Source organism: Dryobates pubescens, chromosome 19 (genome assembly GCF_014839835.1).
Source record: "Dryobates pubescens isolate bDryPub1 chromosome 19, bDryPub1.pri, whole genome shotgun sequence".
Lineage (NCBI taxonomy): Eukaryota > Metazoa > Chordata > Aves > Piciformes > Picidae > Dryobates > Dryobates pubescens.
In genome coordinates, this window is record NC_071630.1 from 23037195 (window position 1) to 23043797 (window position 6603).

Sequence of the window (6603 nt, forward strand, 5' to 3'; positions counted from 1 at the left end):
AGCTCCAGGAATGGTGACTCCACCACCTCCCTGAGCAGCTTGTTTCATCCTGTGACCACGAATAGAAGAGAGCAGAATAAACCAGGTTGGAAAAGACCTCCATAGAGACATTTTTCCTCACATCCAACCTAAACCTCCCCTGGTGCAACTTGAGGCCATTTCCTCTTGTTCTACCACTTGATAGGAGGGAGAAGAGACCGATCCCCCCATCACTCCAACCTTCTCTCAAGGAGATGTAGAAAGCCAGAAGGTCTCCCCTCAGCCTCCTCTTCTCCAGCCTAAACAGCCCCAGTTCCCTCAGCCACTCTTAGACCTCTTCTCCAGACCCTTCACCAGCTTTATTGCCATCCCAGGCTAGGAAGAGCTGCCACCTAAGAGGTAAATTCTCTTGCTGAGGCCAGTGCTGGAAATTAGCAATATTTAAATCTGGGTCTCAAAGCAAGTCTGCAGGGAAATGCTTCTGGTTATCAGCACATTCCATCACGGGCAGGCCGGGAGCACTCCGCACAGGAGATGCCAACCGCTGCTTTCCTTGCGGTGCTTGTAGAGCAAGGAAAAGCCCAGGACGCTGGCTGCTGCTCTGGGCTCTTCCTAGCTCTGCTTGCCTCGTGGCAGCCCCAAGAAAGCAAAGCCAAGCCCGCTGCCTGGGTGTGTGCTGCTGAGGGAGCTGCCTTTTCACCTTCTTTTCATACAGCGCTGTTATTGTTTTTGTTCGCATTGATCTTATCCCGGGAGAACTTGGAAGGCACTTCAAAGAGGCAAGGTGCTGATAGCAACTCTGTTGTTGGGCTTCTCCTCTCCTGCTAGAGCTATTTGGGTTTTTTGGTGTTTTTTTTTACTGCCTAGGAATTCGGATGGCCCCAGCCCTCCACCTGGATCGGGGTGTGTGTGCCCTGGGTCAGAGCGAAGGCTCACAGCCTTAGCCGGGACGCCATAAGAGCACAAGAATTTCCCCATGCAGATCTGACTGCATCTTCCACCTTCAAGGATGTATTTGCAGGTGCTCTGTTGCCCTCTTTGTGCTCCAAGACAGATTCTTCAGCATGCCCTGCCACAGGCTTTTCCTATTAGATGTGGATTTCCCTCCTCTCAAGTTCTGACTGTTGTCATTTGCTGCATCTCTCTGCTGTGCTCCTCTTGCCCAGGCCGGTGCTTCCCAACGGGAGGGAGGCCGCCGGGACACCTACAGCCCATGCTGCAGCAGCAGCAGCAAGCCATAAGGGCAGAGGCTGCTCCTCACCTCTCGGTCACCTTTGTGGTCTCTGTTAGCAGCTGCAGTGCTTGTAGATGTCCAGTTAAGCTCAAGACTGACCCACAGAACAAGGAGAAACAAAGGTCACTTCCAGTTTCACCAGAAAGAAATTCCAGTGGCTGCTCCAACCCCATAATCCAACCATGATTAATGTATATCTAAAGGCAGCTCTGGTTTCATCAGAGATCCTAGATTTGGAACAGTCTTAACTGTTTGAGGGAGGCAAGAGGGAGAAACCACCCTTGAAAACTGAGAGAGGAAAAAGATGGCTCAAATATGAAGTGGGATCCTGTCACCAGGGGGTTAACAAATGACAATGTCCACAAACACAGGCTGCTCTGGGGAGCATCAACAGAAAGGCAGGCTGGCTCCCTCAGGATTTGCACCTCCACTCTCCCCTTTCACCCATACATTTTAAAGGCTTTGGAAAGTATTCCTGAAACCTCCTCTCTCCCATGCTCCTATTTGCTAGAATTTGACCTGCAGACTCAGCAATTGGTGGTGTAGAAGAGAGAAAAACAGGCACACAGGTGGAGTGATCTTCCACACTTTGCTTTCCTGCAAGTCCGTTGTCAAACTGGGTTTGTGCACAGTGAGATTGTACAAACAAGGAAGAGTGACTCCTCAAGCTCTTGAAGAAAAACAGAATGGTAGAGGTTGGAAGGGACCTCTGAAGATGGAGTCCAACCCCCCTGCCAAAGCAGGGCCACCCAGGGCAGATCACACAGGAATGCATCCAGGTGGGGCTTGAAAGTGTCTAGAGAAGGAAACTCTACAGCCTGGGCAGCCTGCTCCAGGGCTCCAGCACCATCACACCAGAGAATTTTCTCCTCATGGGGAGGTGGAACTTGCTGGGTTCCAGTTCGTGTCCATTACCCCCTGTCCTATCACAGGACACCACTGAAAAGAGCCTGGCCCCTTCCTCTTGACACCCACCCCTCAGGTGTTTCTAGACATGAACAAGACCTGCTCTCAGTCTCCTCTTTTCCAGACTAAACTAAACCATCTCAATATCAGCTGAAGCTCCCAAGCTGGAGTCAGACCGAGCAACCCATGTCCATCACAAAGAGCTCTGATTTTGTGGAAGGGTTAGCACCTGGCTGGCTGATCTTCAGGTCAAAGCCCTGTCCCTGCCTTCAGAACACTCAGGCTTTCCAAAGCTAGTCCCATCCCTGAAGCTCTCCCATTCAGCCGTAACGCAGCAGGATCATTCCCCAGCCTCCTTCTCAGAAACAGCTGAGGGTTTTGGCTGCATTTTACAAAGAAAAGGCAAAGAGGAAGGTAAGGAAAAAAAAAACCAACCAGGGGGTGGAAAACAGCTTGAGGGAAATGCCTGGCATGGAAAAGCTTTAGCCTAAATAGCTGAGCTTTGGCAAAGCTGTAAGCAGTCAGACTGCTTCTTCCCATGAAAGCCACCCGACATGCTCGATGGGTGCATCCCCACTCCTAACACAGGCACCTCTTGTAGCTCCCAAACCCAGTGCCCCCCCAGCAGATAGGGTGAGCAGTAATGAATGGGTTCAGCTCCCAGCAGCAAGATCAAGATGAGGTAACAGGAGAACATTTAACCATAATGATAATTTGGGTCCTGGGAAAGCTCTCCCAGGAGAAATGAGTTTCTGTCACGGGAGGCTGTCAGGAGCAGGGAGAGTGCAACCCTCCCTGCTGTAGCAAAGAGCAGCTCAAAAGCGAACCAGGCGACACAGCAAAGCCCCTCAACATTCACTTCATAGCAATAACTCCGAGGTGCCACCAGTGAGGCTCTTCCCTCGGTAGGAGGATTCTATAACTGTTGATCTTTCACATCTATGCTTTGACAGCGACAATCTCTCTACGCCCATCTGACAGAAGTGATAAAGCAGAGCGGCACAGGGAGGTTGTGCAACTTGTCCACACTCATAGAAAGCTAGCTTCTAGGAAGGCCTGATGACACCAGGATTTAGAGTTCTGCACTCATCACTTCTCAACCCAAAATGTTCTTCTCCCTGGGAATTTCAGAGGAGTTCACACACATTTCATGGCTGCTGATTGATGGAGTTCCTTTTCTTGGCTGCTGTTCCTTCTGCTCTAGGGCTTATCTGAGCCCAGTATCCTAGGATCTCCTTACAGCTACCTTAACCTCTTTCTTCTTTTCTCCAGCCAGGGATTTTCCACTCTGTTGTCAGAGCCAAGGCTGTATGCATCCCTTTCATCCAGCAGTCTGCTGTGCTTCATCTTTCTGAGGAAAGATCCTAGATGGGAGCTTTGCAGCCTCTGCCTTATAACTTCTTCACTTTGAACTTGGCAGTCTTCATAGATGTCTAACGACTTCATTCCCACCTGCCATTTCTGTTCCTTCTCTTTCAAGTGGGGTTTTTTTGGAGCTGGAACAGATTGCACAGAAGAGTTGTGGACACCTCATCCCTGGAAGGCTGGATGAGGCTTTGAGCAACATGGTCTAGTGTCCCTTCCCATGGTGGGGGTTCGGAACTAGATGATCTTTAAGGTGATGTTAGTGGTAGAAAGTGTAAGAGGAATCATTTGGGAATCAGAGGAAGACACTTGAGAGTGTCAGAAGATTCAACAGAGAACACCTTTCTGCTGCCCAGCCAGGGATGTCTGGTGGCCAGCTCATGACCCTGGGAACAGCTTACTTCCTCACCACTTCTCCTCTGCTCCTAATAGCAGCTTCCTCGACCTTATGACGTGCCGACAAATTTGCACGAGTGCCAATTTTGAGCTTCCCAGACCTCTAGAGATCCAGAGGGGTTTTGTTTCTTCTCCCCCATTGTCTTTTAGACTTGATCTTTCACATGCTTCTTATTTAGGGTGGTTTTCTCAGTAGCACCAAATTGTTCACCTGTGTTCCTTTGGTTTGCCTCTAGATGGGAAATGGCTACAATGAACTCAGGATCTGTTCTCCTTTTGCACTCTGCAGTCTGATTTCCCACAGTGCCGGATCCCAGCCTCTCACATCTGCTCTCACTCAGCTTGGCTGAGTACTCATTTGCCACCATGGTATCTTAGTAGCTCCTTTTTGCTCTCATAAGGAGCCTGCTGCCATTGCAGACTTCAGCCCCACCAGTGTCTGGCAGGAACCTGAAGCAGCATTCATTTCCAAAGACAAGATCTGGGTGTGCTCTTCATGCTGCTGTTTCAGGGTCAAGAAGGAATATCTTTGGCCACCCAGGTTATAATTCTGCCTCCAGGAAGAGCCAAATAGAGGTCCAAGGGGTTCAGACCTTCAGCTTCACCAGTAACCAGTCTGGATGAAAGTGTGCTGAAGCCAGCCTGCCATGACACTCCAGGGTTACCTGCCTGATGGATCTGCCTGCTAGCAGGTCACCTTCACCACCTCCAAGGTAGAGCCTGCAGATCATTATGAAGGGGCAAATGAGCCTAACTAACCATTCTTTCCAGGTCATTCCCAGTCAGCAAGCAGCTGTGGCAGACCTGTTTCTCTCTGCCAAAGAGGAGACAGTCTGGGCACCTCTCAGCTGAGAGAGGACAAGACAACGAGCAGGAAAAGTGTTCTCAGCAGGAGACATTAATTCAAGCACTGTAACTTCATGTAAGAGCTGCCAGTAAAGCACTGCAGAGCAGAGCTGTAAGGTCCAGCTCTCCCCGTTTCAGGGTGTGCCACCCACCACAATTGTACATCTTGGCTGTGAAAGGCTCAATTTAAGTGAGCTGTCTCCCCTTGGATGTACATGGCTGGAGAGTGCTTTCTCAGAGAGCAGAATTCACCAGGCTGGAGAAGCTACAGATACCTGGAAGTGTCTCCAGGAAGCAAACTCCCCCTGAAACCAATAAAGCTGGGAAAAGCTTCCCCTTTCTGTCCACTACAAAACACAAACCCACCCAACACACAAACAAACCAACCCACAAAGCAAAATCAACCAACAAGCCAACCAAGCAACCCCCCAAAACCCTTAATCGTTTTAGATTCCATCAGCTTCCCTCCCCAGCTGACTTTGGAGCATGCTGAAATGAAAGCTGGCCGAGACAGTCTGCTCTTCAGGTAACCAGAGCTCAGTGTCAAAGCCACATGCCCAGGAGCACAGAGAGCCCTGGCAGTGCTCTCCCGTGGGTCTGTTTCCCAGCATTTATCACTGAGCCTGCAGTTAGGAGCAACGTGAGTGTCAGCACACATCTAACACAAGCCCAGGAGCGCTCTGCAGCGATTGAACTCTCTGCCTGGGAACTCCTTGCTCCCGCAGCTGCTGCCCGCACCCCAGCTCTCACATGAGAGGAGTGTGCAAAGCCCCTGCAGAGGCAGCCCTGCACTTCCCCCCCCCCCCAAAGCCACCTTTTCATTTTTTTTCCTCCTTTTTTATGCTTGCAGAGGCAAACCCAAGCAGCTCAGCTGAGCAGCTGCAGAGCCTAGCAGGGAGGCAGGCTGCTAAACACGCTGCTGCCCTGGGTTTGCAGGCACCGGCCTCCCCCGCTTTGTTCCTCAAGCATTCTAGTTAATGACAAACAGGATCTGTGCTCCAGGTGACGCTGCCACAAAGCAGAGGTGAGAAAACGGCAGCACGAGCCCCAAGTGAAGGGCAAGAAGCTGTGCTTAAAGCAGAGGTGTGCATGAATATGGACACAAAGCTGGGTCCCTCGTCCCGGCTCCACCGTGCTGCCTTTGAACTGAAGAGGAAGTGCTCGTGGCGATGCAGGATGCAAAGCTGGTCATGCTTTGCTCTGTCAGAAAGCATGTGTAGCCAGGGAGCACATGAACTGCCACAAGGATTAAAAAGGAGACTGAAATTCAGCTCTTTGTCTTCATTAGCAGTTCCACAAAGCACTCGCTCTTTTATGCAGCCTGCTTTCCCTTCAAAGACTTCAGACAGCACATTAGAGCTGGGTTTAAAATGCCCCAGATCCCAAGAGCAGAGGGAGGGAAACTGAGGTGCAGGTTTTGGTGCTGCTCAGCTGCATGAAATGGGCCAGAGTGAAGCAGCAGCTGCAGTTCCAAGACCTTGATCCCCAGCCTCTGCCTGTCTACTTACAGGTTTGAGCTCTCCCCTAATGCATCCTGGCCCTGCACTCTCCTTAGTTCACCAAATGTTTTGGACTCTTGGAGACCTGCAGAGGCCATGTTACCTCTCACACAGGGTCACTTGCCATGAATCTACTCAGAATCTGTTTAAACCTCTGCATTGCCTTTCTGATCTCCTGGTGCTCATTTCCAGCACGTGAAGCCTTCCTGGCTGGGTCCCTGCTGATAAACTCAAATCCACTGCCAAGCACCCATGAGAGGTGCTCACAGAGACAGTTTCTTGGGGTACTGAGCTATTAAAACCATCCTCTGAGCAGGAGTTATCTGTTAGAGGTAGAAGGGCTCTCCAGAGGGACCTTGCCAGGCTGGGCAGAGGCCA